The sequence below is a fragment of the Octopus bimaculoides genome, chromosome 8 (assembly GCF_046866305.1).
Source record: "Octopus bimaculoides isolate indiv1 chromosome 8, ASM4686630v1, whole genome shotgun sequence".
NCBI lineage: Eukaryota > Metazoa > Mollusca > Cephalopoda > Octopoda > Octopodidae > Octopus > Octopus bimaculoides.
In genome coordinates this window covers 21277978-21290477 of record NC_142935.1, presented here as the reverse complement: position 1 = coordinate 21290477, position 12500 = coordinate 21277978, and positions in this window count along the sequence as shown.

Below are 12500 nucleotides of genomic sequence, written 5' to 3'. Positions count from 1 at the left end.
TTGGTTATTAGTTAAGTGGTTCGATGATGGATACACACTATGTAATACTGATGTCTTTAAATAGTTACAGTAGTAACCCTGTTCTGGAGAAGGATGCTACCATAATGGATGTAGATATATGGTCTCGATTATTGTGGTTGCAATGACGGTGGTGATCAAATTAACTTCCTGTGGCAATTAATTTCGTTGTTTGCGTTATTCATGTTCGTAAAGATGAGCGTGATATTGTCGTTGACGAAATAAAAGTTTCGATGTTGTTATTGAGGTTCAGCGGCCATAATAGTTTTGGTGGTAACCTTTATGATACTTGCTGGTTTTATTGTTAATATGGTAACACATAGTGGTGGTAATAACTCCTTTGAATCTGCAATAAATATATTACTGGATTATGTGACAGCAGCACCAATTTAGTATTTTTTTTTGTTTTGTTTTGTGCTAGAGGTGGAGGGAGGATATATTAGCACATAGGTAGTAATTTATACAATTTCTCGAGGAAGCATTCCATTTTTATAAACAAGTACAGGATGCAGTTATGTACAGATATTTACAGATATGTATGTATACATACATACATACATACATACACACACCCACACACACACACACACACACACACACACACACACACACACACACACACACACGCACATATATATATATATATATATACATATACATATATACATACGCATGTGCATGTGTACAGACCCGCACACACACAGCGTACGCGTACACAAACACACACACGCACACACACATATACACGTACATATACAAACATATACATAGATGAATTCATATAGTTTTGTTTGTTTATATGCAAGAAGAGCATGTGCGTGACTCAGTAGCAGATTTAGTAATAGTAGTATTCGGTTCATGATCATAATGTTATGATTTCGATTCCTGGACTAGGAAGAGCGTCATATTATTGAGCAAAGGATTTTGCTTCACATCCTCGGGTTTCTCTGCAATTGCTCTTCTGACCAGAAGACCTTTACTAAAGCACACGAAATATTAGAAAGTTCTACCCAGCAGCCCATGTTTGATTTCCCCCTTCCTTTCACTCGCTTAATACAATACAATTTTTGGAGAAATTTGGAATATATGAGGACCTAGATGTCTATGTGGCCTCATGCCTTTGTGGTTAACTTATCGCCCCACTTGTTCTCGCTGTGTTGTAAAAGTGACGAGTATTTCGTTTTGCAGTTTATCATGGGTTACAGGCGAGAAAATGTAACGTGATAAAGGTGTTTGCGTTTATTAGTAGCAAATCAATTGACTGATGACCACTTCAGTTATGTTATATACACTGGTTTCTCTGATCGAGACGACACAGTCGTGTATTTTTTTATACATCTGGTATAATATTCTATGCGTGTTTTGAAAGAGTGTCAATCTATTGAAAATAAATGACATTCATTATTCTGACAGTTCACATCCAGTAAGTTCACCGTTATCAATTCACCGCAAGGACAGTTCACCGACGTCAAAATTTATCGTAGGGATGTTTACCATCATGATTTCACCGCACATCAAGTTTACCATCCTTAATTCACCGTAGGGTAAGTTCAACATCAATTCACCGCAGGGGAAGTTGACCGTCATTAATTCACCGCAAGGTAAGTTCACTGTTATGAATTCACCACATCAATTGATCATTTATTTTTGTTCATATATATAAAGAATAATAATAAATGGTGCAAAGCGCATATACTCAATAAGTTCTTTTAATTCCTACATATGTTTCAAAAATTATAAGCACGCTACTCAAACCAGCATCTCTTACTTCTTTGGAGTAGAGTGCATATAATTTTTGAAACATACGTAGGAATAAAAGGGACTTAATGATTATATGCGTTTTGCTCCATTTATTATTATTATTCTTTATATCAACTGAAAATATATCACTTTAACATGGAATTTCTACCCATTAACCGGGTATAATATCCCAGTTTTTGTGTGATTTTTGCTACGCTGGTAACTATTAACATATTTGCATTATCGAACTTTTTCAACCAAGATATTAATATATACATAAATTAATATATATATATATATATATATATATATATATATATATATATATTCCCAATGAAATAGTTTTTAACTATTAATGGCGAGATAGTATGTATATATTCTCTCTGAAAACTTTCCTTGCGGTGATCTTTCTTCGCGGTGAAATTTCTTCACATTGAATTCATGGCGGTGAACTTACCTGTAATGCTCTTAATTATATGAAATTATTACTGCTGCCTTTGTAAATGAGTTCATTCATTAACATTTGTTGATTTTACATAAATGATATATGTACCAATATTAGATTATCTACCTGTGTGTATGTACGTTTATATGTGCCCATGTCTATGTAAAATTTCATTAACGTGTTTTTATTTTGTATGAGTTTATGTTTAATTCTGCTCGTGCGTTTACTCTCTTAATAAGTGGGTTTTTTTAAACGAAAATATGTAATTTGGAGGGAGGGAGAATAACCTCTTATTTCAAGCAGTTTACTTGTATTAGTGACATATTCGTGACAGGCTATTACTTTTCCAATGTATTTTCCTTTATAGGGATGTAGGTTCATTCGTCTGTAATTGCATTCAGAGCAATTTGTTCCATCGTCTTATTGTTGTGCTATTGGAGACATTGGGAATGAATGCTAATGTGAAATAGATTCACATGTACGTTCAAGAAAGACTTGTTAATATAAGAAAGTAAATCTCCCACCAGGTTTGACTTCACACTAATGTGCCGTAGCTGCTTCTATCGGAATGTTTATCTTCTTGGTGTTATTACGTTGACATGTTCGAAACAGAGCTGTCAACGATTCATAACCACATTTAACATATTCAGCTTCAGTGTACACATCCTATCAATCTAATTGTGTTTTAAGCATTGTAACGGAACACACAGGTATGTTTATATATTTTATGTTTGTATCTCTATGTCTATAACAATTGTCTTTCTATATTATCGTCAAAATGGATGAAACAGCTCACTTTAGTGACAATGTCGCGAAGAGAAAATTTAATCTTAAAATCCGATAACCTTTACATTATTACTTTCGTTTGTCGTTTGGAAAATCAATTCTTCTCTAAATCGTTCAGAGAATACCGAGAATTCTTTGCTTCTGAGTGAGAATCAACAGAAGCCATTTATAAGAAAACTATAGAAATCTTTGTTATCAGACGTAGCAGTTATAGCACTTGTTTTCCGTTCAATAAGAGCTGCCAAAAATCGATCCTTGATCGAAATAAATAGCAATATGCTAGAAATATCGATTTGGGACCATAAAAGAGTATTTTCAGCATACAATGCATCCTGCTAGGAAATAATACTGGGAAACACTGCGGTACCTGGGTGCACTTAATTTTTGCTATGAAATAAAAGTGTAAGTTGGAGAAATAAGCAGAGACAAAATTTTCTTGGACTTTCTTGGACTTTTGTGGTAGTTCAGCATCTCTATCAGTACTGGAGATGTTATTTATCTTTTTCCATGAGATGATATTTTATTTTATATTTCGATATGGACATTTTAATTTCCTTTCAGGTGCGTGTTTCGTGTTATACTTTGTACTGTGAACGTCGTTCAGCAACTTTTAGATTGTCACACCCATACAAACAATCACACACACACACACACATACACACACACACACGCACGCACAAAAGCATACGCGCGCACTCGCACATATACGTACATACGAAATAACATAAACTCCCTTATGAGACAGAGCCCGTATATCTTTCCGATTAGCGACCGAGATGCGGGAGTCTTAGATACATAAATTCCACTCAGTAACATCCCTTTGAGTATCCATCTATCCAACCATCCAATTTTCCAGCCCATTATTTCTGGGAAGGTCGAATATCTTAGATACAAACCCTGATATTACCCCAAGGTCCTACAAGAAGCAACCGTCATTAGGTTTTCAAGATAGATTTCCAAGCTCGGTCAAATGAATGGTTGGCTTGGTTTGAAACATCTGTGATAAGATATTTCCTGTGACATTCTAATCACATATCCGTAGCACTGGAGCTGTTATCCCTCGATATGAAATAGGGATGTTCGATATGAAATAGGGGTGGAAAGACTCCTTTATCTCTGAGTTACGTACACAGCTGAGTAATGTTACTCAAGGGATCCTCCCGAGAAACCTCATTAGACAGATTGTATTCGAGATAGTTTTAATTCCGCCAAGACCATAGGTGTGGACAGGTACGGCACGTAAACTGAATTGTAGATAGTGAGTTTCGCTCATTTAGCAACCTCTCCTCTCTTGAGACCCGAACGATACCTTAAAGCTGATGCTTTGGCATATGTATGTATATGTGTGTGTGCGTGCACGTAATACGTATGTATGTATATGTGCGTTGTATATGTGTGTGTGCTCGTGCATGTAGTATGTATGCATGTATGATTCTATGTATGAATATGCATGTGTGGCTTAATGGTTAATGTGCTGAATTCGTGATCGTAATATTGTGATTTCGATTCCTGGATTGACGACACATTTCGCTAAACAGTTCATTTCAGCTTGCCGTGTTCCACAAAGCTTGGAAAAATGAGCAACCCTGCAATTGTTCGAATTCGACATTTATAGCATATTGCTATTTATTTCGATCAAGGATCGATTTTCGGAAGCTCTTATTGAACGAAAAACAAGTGCTGTAACTGCTACGTCTGGCAACAAAGATTTCTGTAGTTTCTTATAATTAGCTTCTGTTGATTCTTATTCAGAAGCAAAGAAATTTAAGATAACCGACTCTATGAGCCTATATGACACGAGAAAGATCTTTCGCCTTTTTTATGTATATGCATGCGTACTTGCATTGTTGTTAGGTGTATTACCATTTGTTGTATCACTGAGCATTTGGCATGGACACGTTTAGCAAATTTTATCATCGCAAATCTTGGTGCACGGCAGAAGATATATCAGAAGAGATACTTTCACAGGTTCATTTGAATGACAGAAGAAATGAACATGAAACAATCAGAAATGAACATGAAACAATTGCAGAGAAAATAACTTGATGCGGTATGTTGGAAGTTTCGCCATATTTGGAGCAGAAGAGAAATTTTTGCGTAATTAAATGAGGTAAATATTGTAAATCTGTAATAAGAGGATTTGTATCTAAAATTTTCCAAGAAAAGTAGATACAACATCAACTTCAAATAAAGCAAAGGGTCGAGTCAAGACAATAAGCCCAACACAAACAAAGCAAGAAGAATCATTTCCAAAACAAAACTATGCAGATATATTCGTTGATTCCTTTTTGCCATTAATTTTTAATCTTTTCGAATGCTGCGAGAAATAAATTGTATCATTGTATTATTATTATTATTATTATTTTTGTCTGAAGTCTTTCAGTATGATGTCTGGCCAATTTGCATCTATCTTTTTGTCAGTTTGAATGGTGAAGTTCCAGAGGAGTGCGATGTGATCATTTTCAAGTACTAGGGGTGGTTTGTGTTCCCACCAGTTTTTATTATGGGGCAAATCCAGGTTTTTGCAAATTACCCAGTGAATATATTGTGCAGCTCTATCATGCCTGTTGAGATACTTTGTAGGCGCAAGCAAACTGCACATGGAGACAACATGATCGATGGTCTCATTTTGTTGTTAGCATATACGACATAATGGGGAGCTGCCGTTCTTTAATATGTTGGCCTGGTAGTTCTTTGTAGGTAGGCATTGATCTTGGGCTGCTATGATAAACCCCTCTGTTTCTGATTTCAAGCCAGAGGCCATTAACCATTGATGGGTAAGGGCTTTGTCAATATCTGCATTATTCGCTCTCTTTGGGTATTTGCCATTGAGAGGTTTTCCATGCCATTTATCAGTCATAATAACTAAGGCAGCAATTTTAGCACGGGTTTTCGATCGCTTAGCTTTTTCTGCGGGTGTTTCTAGTTCGTCTAATTCTTGTATTTGTTGTAATTGGAATTCACTTAGATATGCCTGTTTTGTTACTGAGTAAGATGCTTTCTTGCTTTCATGTTTTGAGACAAGTTTTAGCATCCAGTCCTCAGAGATTTTCAGATAGGTGTCTAGGCCAATTGTGGCTACCTTCATTGTTAATGCTAGCTGTAGAAGTTCACGGCCTCCCTCTTTTCTCGGCAGATAAAGACGTTCTATATCTGCCTTAGGGTGGTGCATTCTATGCATTGTCAACAGTTTTCGTATTTTTCTGTCAACATTACATATTTCAGTAATTGACCATTTAACGATATTGAAACTGTAAGTCACGACTGGTATAGCTAGAGCATTGATCGCTTCGATCCTGTTTCTTGCGTTTAGCTCTGTCTTCAGTATTGCTCTCACCCTGCGATAACATTCTCTTCTGATCCTTTCCCTCATCACTGAATGCTTAATATTGTCCCTTTCAATTACCCCTAGGTATTTGTAGCTCTCCGCTGGTTCTAACTCTTTTATGACATTTTGCTGGTCAAGGTTCACATTAGATGTTTTTGTCATTTTTCCTTTGATAAAGGTAGCTTTTGCACATTTATCAAGGCCAAATTGCATCCTGATGTCATCACTGAATTGTTTAACAATCGCTAGTAGTCCTTTGAGTTGTTGGTCATTGAGCAATTTGGAGAGAGGTATTAAGGCTAGACAGAAGAGGAGTGGTGATAGTGAGTCACCCTGGAAAATGCCACATGAAATTCTTACATCTCCAGCATTTAGAGATTCGTTGTCATTATTCAACGTCAGTGTCGTTCTCCATGATCTCATACTTACAGATAAAAAGTTTCGCAGAGTAGGAGCTATTTTTATTATTTTTATTATTATTATTATGAGGTCACATGACCTTGTGTTTAAGGTGTTGCACACCTGATCGCAAGATGCTGTTTTGAATTCCTAGACCAGGCGGTGCGTTGTGTTCTTTAGAAAGCATTTAATCTCACGTTACTTTACGATCACTTCGACACCTGATGCGTGGTACACAGTTCACCTGTCCAAGCAATGTCTATTTGATGTAGGCAGTGAGCTAATATATGGCACATACATTAGATCATTCGAGGATGCATACACAATCTGCAAGAAGAAAACTAGGCCCTGCCATGAGATCACATCACACAAGGAGTAGAACGTATCGTCCGATCTTAGTCTCCAAATGAAGTAAAGGGCACAGTTGTTCACTCGTCTCACATAGATTTAACACAACACCTAAATGAAATACACCTGTACTTTCCAAAGCAATACTTTCTGTGGAAGTTTCAATTAGCAAGATACAGCAGAGCAGTAGCATATATAAATTTTTCGTCAGCACGCTGGTGAAGTGCATGGCGCCATATCGTCCGTCTTTACGGTCTGAGCTCAAATTCCGACAATATTGACTTTACTTTCCATCCTTTCGGGGTCAATAAAATAAATACCAGTTGAAGACTGGGGTAGATGTCATTAACCATCCCCCATCCCCGAACTTCCTGACACTGTTGTTGTTTTAACGATCCCTATGTTACCGTCATTGAAATTTCAATAGATTTAATTTCTTTTCCGGCATAGGAGGCTGGACCACGAAGGGAAAGTAAAAAAAAACAAAAAACAAAAAAAAAAAAACGAGAGGATAATTTCTTACAAGCCAATGCAATTAGACTAATAACTATTGCGTAGTGAAGTCACAAAAAGCTCCTATTTGTCTGCTGAATCGCTAGATTTGTGTTTAAAGGAATTTTAGTTTTTTTTTATTTCATTTTTTTCCGTCTTTCTGCAATGAATGCTTATATTCAACGGAGAAACTACTACTGTACCTTTTTATTGTTTCGAGTATGATGAAATATATTACCACACTATGTCTATTTATTAGAGAATTGTTGGCGCACCAATTATATTACTGAGTATTTGTTCTAGTATGTTACCCCTGAATTCTTGGGTGACGGACCTCACCGATTAGCAAATCTCACTCTGTTAGAAACAGAGGTCACTGTTGCTAGGTTGCTAGGATAAACTTCTCTCTTCTTCTTGCTTGTCTCGGAGGCATTAAAAAATTAAGTTCTTGCTTCGATATTCCTTTCTCCGATTAAGTGTTATAAAATGCCTCGGGAGTTTCTTTCGAAAAAGAACTTAAAGATCGACGCAGAAATAAAGAATTTCTCGTATTTAATTCCTTCAAGAAGCCGAAATAGCAAAATTCTAAAATAAAAATTGACTGAAGGATGTCTACACCAGAGGAAAATCCAGAAGTTTATAAAAATGCAGTTAATGCAAGGAATGGAAAAATTGACGATAATTCAGGTCATAGGATTTTTTATTGAGAGAAGGATACTCGTAAGATTGCTAGTGAAATATAGTTGTAATATATCCCAAATACTACGGTAAATTCTTTTTTTATTCTTCACTTACTGCATTCACTTACCCTCGACGTCGAGGGTTCCAGATGATCCGATCAATGGAACAGCCTGCTCGTGAATTTAATGTGCAAGTGGCTGAGCTCTCCACAGACACTTGTACTCTTAACGTAGTTCTCGGAGATATTCAGCGCGACACCGTGTGACAAGGCTGACCCTTTGAATTACAGGTACAACAGGAACAGGAAGTAAGAGTGAGAGAAAGTTGTGGTGGAAGAGTACAGCAGGGTTCGCCACCATCCCCTGCCGGATCCTCGTGGAGCTTTAGATGTTTTCGCTCAATAAACACTCACAACGCCCGGTCTGGGAATCGAAACAGCGAGTACGCTGCCCTAACCACTGGGCCATAGTGCCTCCACATGCATTCATTTAAACAGCAAGCTATTCTCACCACTTTCGTGCTGTTTAGCCCTCGGTCAATTCTCAGTAGGCAGATATAAAATCAGAGGCGTTCCATACGTGATCATTTACTATAGAACATACAGAACTAGATTATCCAGCCCTTGAAATAAAAGGAAAAACAAAAGTTGCGTTGTGTTTAAGAGTAGCTATATCAGACAAATCAATTTTTTGCGTTCAAATGCATTCATTGACTTGTTTTGGACTATACTATTCTTAATGTAGTAGTTGTTAATGAAAACAACAATTATTCTGCCCATTAGTATTCACATTCTTATTGGTTATATACCTCTTTAAGTAAACCTCGTAGCATATGCTGAATGTATAAACGCACAGCGTTTGAAATATTTGCTCCTGTATAATCTATTTGCTTCTGAAGACATCGAAAAAGATGATGTGTTTGAAGTCAGGGACATATTATTACCAAATCGGAAACATTTTATTTCCATAATGTTCCATCTACAAAAGCTAGGAATAAGCATTTAATCCGCCATCATTTACCATAGTCGTTTTAACACTTGCATTGACATATTTTGTGTTTTCTTGCTGCTCCCATATATTTTCACTCTCCACAACTCTCTCTACGCTCTTCATTGCTCTGTCTTTTCAGTACACACACACACACACACACACACACACACACACACATATATATATATATATATATACATATACATACATACATACATAAATATATATTCACAAAGACTCTCTAGTCAAGAACGTAGTCACAAGAAAAATGCATTTACTTGTGCTTGCGTGTTTATGTAGAGATTGTGTGTTTTGTAATGTTATTGTGTGTGTGTGTGTGCGTGTGCGTGTGTGTGTGTGTATGTGTGTGTCTGTTTGTTTGTGCATGTATCTCCATTCGCGACCACTTTAATTTCGCCATCTTTCTTTCTACTCTTTTGTTCTATTCTCTTTCATGCTATCACCCTAGCAAATAAACATAACATTAAAGTGTTAAAACACCCATTGGGAAATTTCCTAAAGATGGATGATCACTCTAAGCAGATTTAGTATAAGCAGGCATTTAAACGTAAAGAAATTTACACAGCCATATTATATTATACTTAGTTTCATAGGAATGGGGTATATCGCCATGATAGATCGCAGACAAAAACATTAAATTTTTTGTCTCCGTGTTTTTCTCCTTGTTTTCTTCGTATTCTTTCTGTTGAAGAACGTAGCTCGAAACGTTAAAGACTTTCTCTATTCCCGAGCGTTAAACTAATACATCCTTTTGTTGTGTACACCACCTGTCCTCGCCTGTTATTTTTTTCGTAAATTCTCCCATATATATATATATATATATATATATATATATATATATAAATAGAGAGAGAGAGAGAGAGAGAGAGAGAGAGAAATAGATATAGATATATATACATATATATATTCACATATTCATACATATATATTCCAATGTTAATAATTAAAATTTTTTTCGACTTTCAAGAAAGCAGGTTAGAGTCCATGAATAGGTTTCAAATGTATTTATATAGACAAGTTTGCAGTTATGTTTTGCTTACGGGGATAAATGGACAACAATAAGGCGATAAAGAAAATTGTATTCAGTAGTGGGGAGGAAAAAGGCAAAATTTCTCAAATAAAAATAGTAGATTTACCCATGTTTCTGTAACTTCGTTTGGATTATCGAAGGCAGTTGATGAACCCAATCAATAACACAGTGACTTATATTAGCATTTTGTCTAGAAAACAGAATGGGAAAGAGATTGTGCAGTTACTACATATCTTAGGATGGATAACTTCCAAGAGTTAATCAAGAACAAAACACGAGAAAACGAAGACGGTAGAATTGGCTATCACTTAAGTTCAGGACAGCATTGAATAGTTGGTTCTGTAAATGGAAGATGCTTGTAGGTAGTACATTATCGTTCGTTTTTGCTACATGGATAACACTTTAGAATTGGCAAGATAAACCTTATATACTCTTCAATGATTTCTGCGATGTAGATTGAGCATAGAAATAAGGCTAACGTTATTTCTATAGCACATTCGGGTACGATATTTGTCATAAAGTATGTCTAAAATCTCATTCTCTTCCGAGTAACGTTCGCCATTTGCTTGTCGCCATTTTCTACATGATTTGATACAGAACAAGTATTTTGGGGGAAATTACATTCCTCTCCTCTATCCGTGTTTTCTTTTTTTTCTACAAGTTATTTCCTGATTTGACCTTATTTGCCAATCATAGTTTCCTCAAAATATAAAAGATAACACATGGCTGGGAATCAGTATCGCAGTGATGATGACATATATGCTGTTGATGACATTTTTGACCAATAAGAAGCAAGCTTTCTCAGCAATAGAATCCAAGCACTGCAATAACAACGGAGGAAATTTGTAGACTGCATGGATGCCGAGGTTGAAAAATAAACCTCGAATGAAAGTTTATCTTTAACCTTCCACGCGGCTTAGATAATTATAGTCATATATTAATTACGTTCAACTTCGTCGGATAGTAGAATATAACGATGAGACCAACTACTATGAATTGCAGCAGAAGCCGCGTAGTCGCCGGTGACCCAAACATTGTACTGGATCCCATGTTAGCCGAAGCTCTTACCAGGGACTTCAGAAGTGACATGATATTTATGTGTATGTGCTGGTGTTTGAGTATGTGTGCGTGTGTGCATTTATATGTGTATGTATATATATATATATATATGTGTGTGTGTATATATGTGTGTATATATATATATATATATATATATATATATATATATATATATATATATATATATATATATATATGTGTGTGTGTGTGTGTGTGCGTGTGTATATATATATATATATATATATATATATATATATATATGTAGTATATATATATATATATATATATATATATATATATATATATATGTAGTATATATATATATATATATATATATATATATATATATATATATATATATATATATATATATATATATATATATATATAGATATATAGTATATATATTATATATACATATGAGCGACTGAGAATGAAAATAATTTAAGGACTAAGAGACTGTTAAGCTTCATACACGAAAATGTTTGTTCGGGATTCATTTCACAACTCGCTACGTACGTATTATATGCGTCTTTTAAAAAAATTATCGTAATAGAAAATTTACAATCAAGACAACACATATTCACAGACACACACATACACACACACACTTGCACGCGCGCGTGCACTTACACACAGACACACAGAAAAAGAGACAAGCTTATATAGACGTAAAAAAAGATACATTTGGTGGTTTGAATATAGTTAGTACATGGGTAGATAACTAATTTGATAGATCGATAGATAGATAGATTGATAGACTGAAATAATAGATACCACCCATTTTACAGTAAATATAATTAAGTAAATATAGAATTGTTCAATACATTTTTGGCGAGTAGTTCAGGTTGTTCTATACATCTATACATGCATGAATGCGTAATTACTAACATTCAAACCTATAAATGCGCCTTCACACACAGCATACAAGTATATATACTGAGGACAGGTGAATAAAAATATGGCTCGTTCATGAATATTATATATGCTATCATATATATATATATATATATATATATATATATATATATATATAACATATACGCATATATATATTTATGTATATATATACATACATACATATATATATATATATATATATATATATATATATATGTATATATATATATATATATATATATGTATATATATATATATATATAT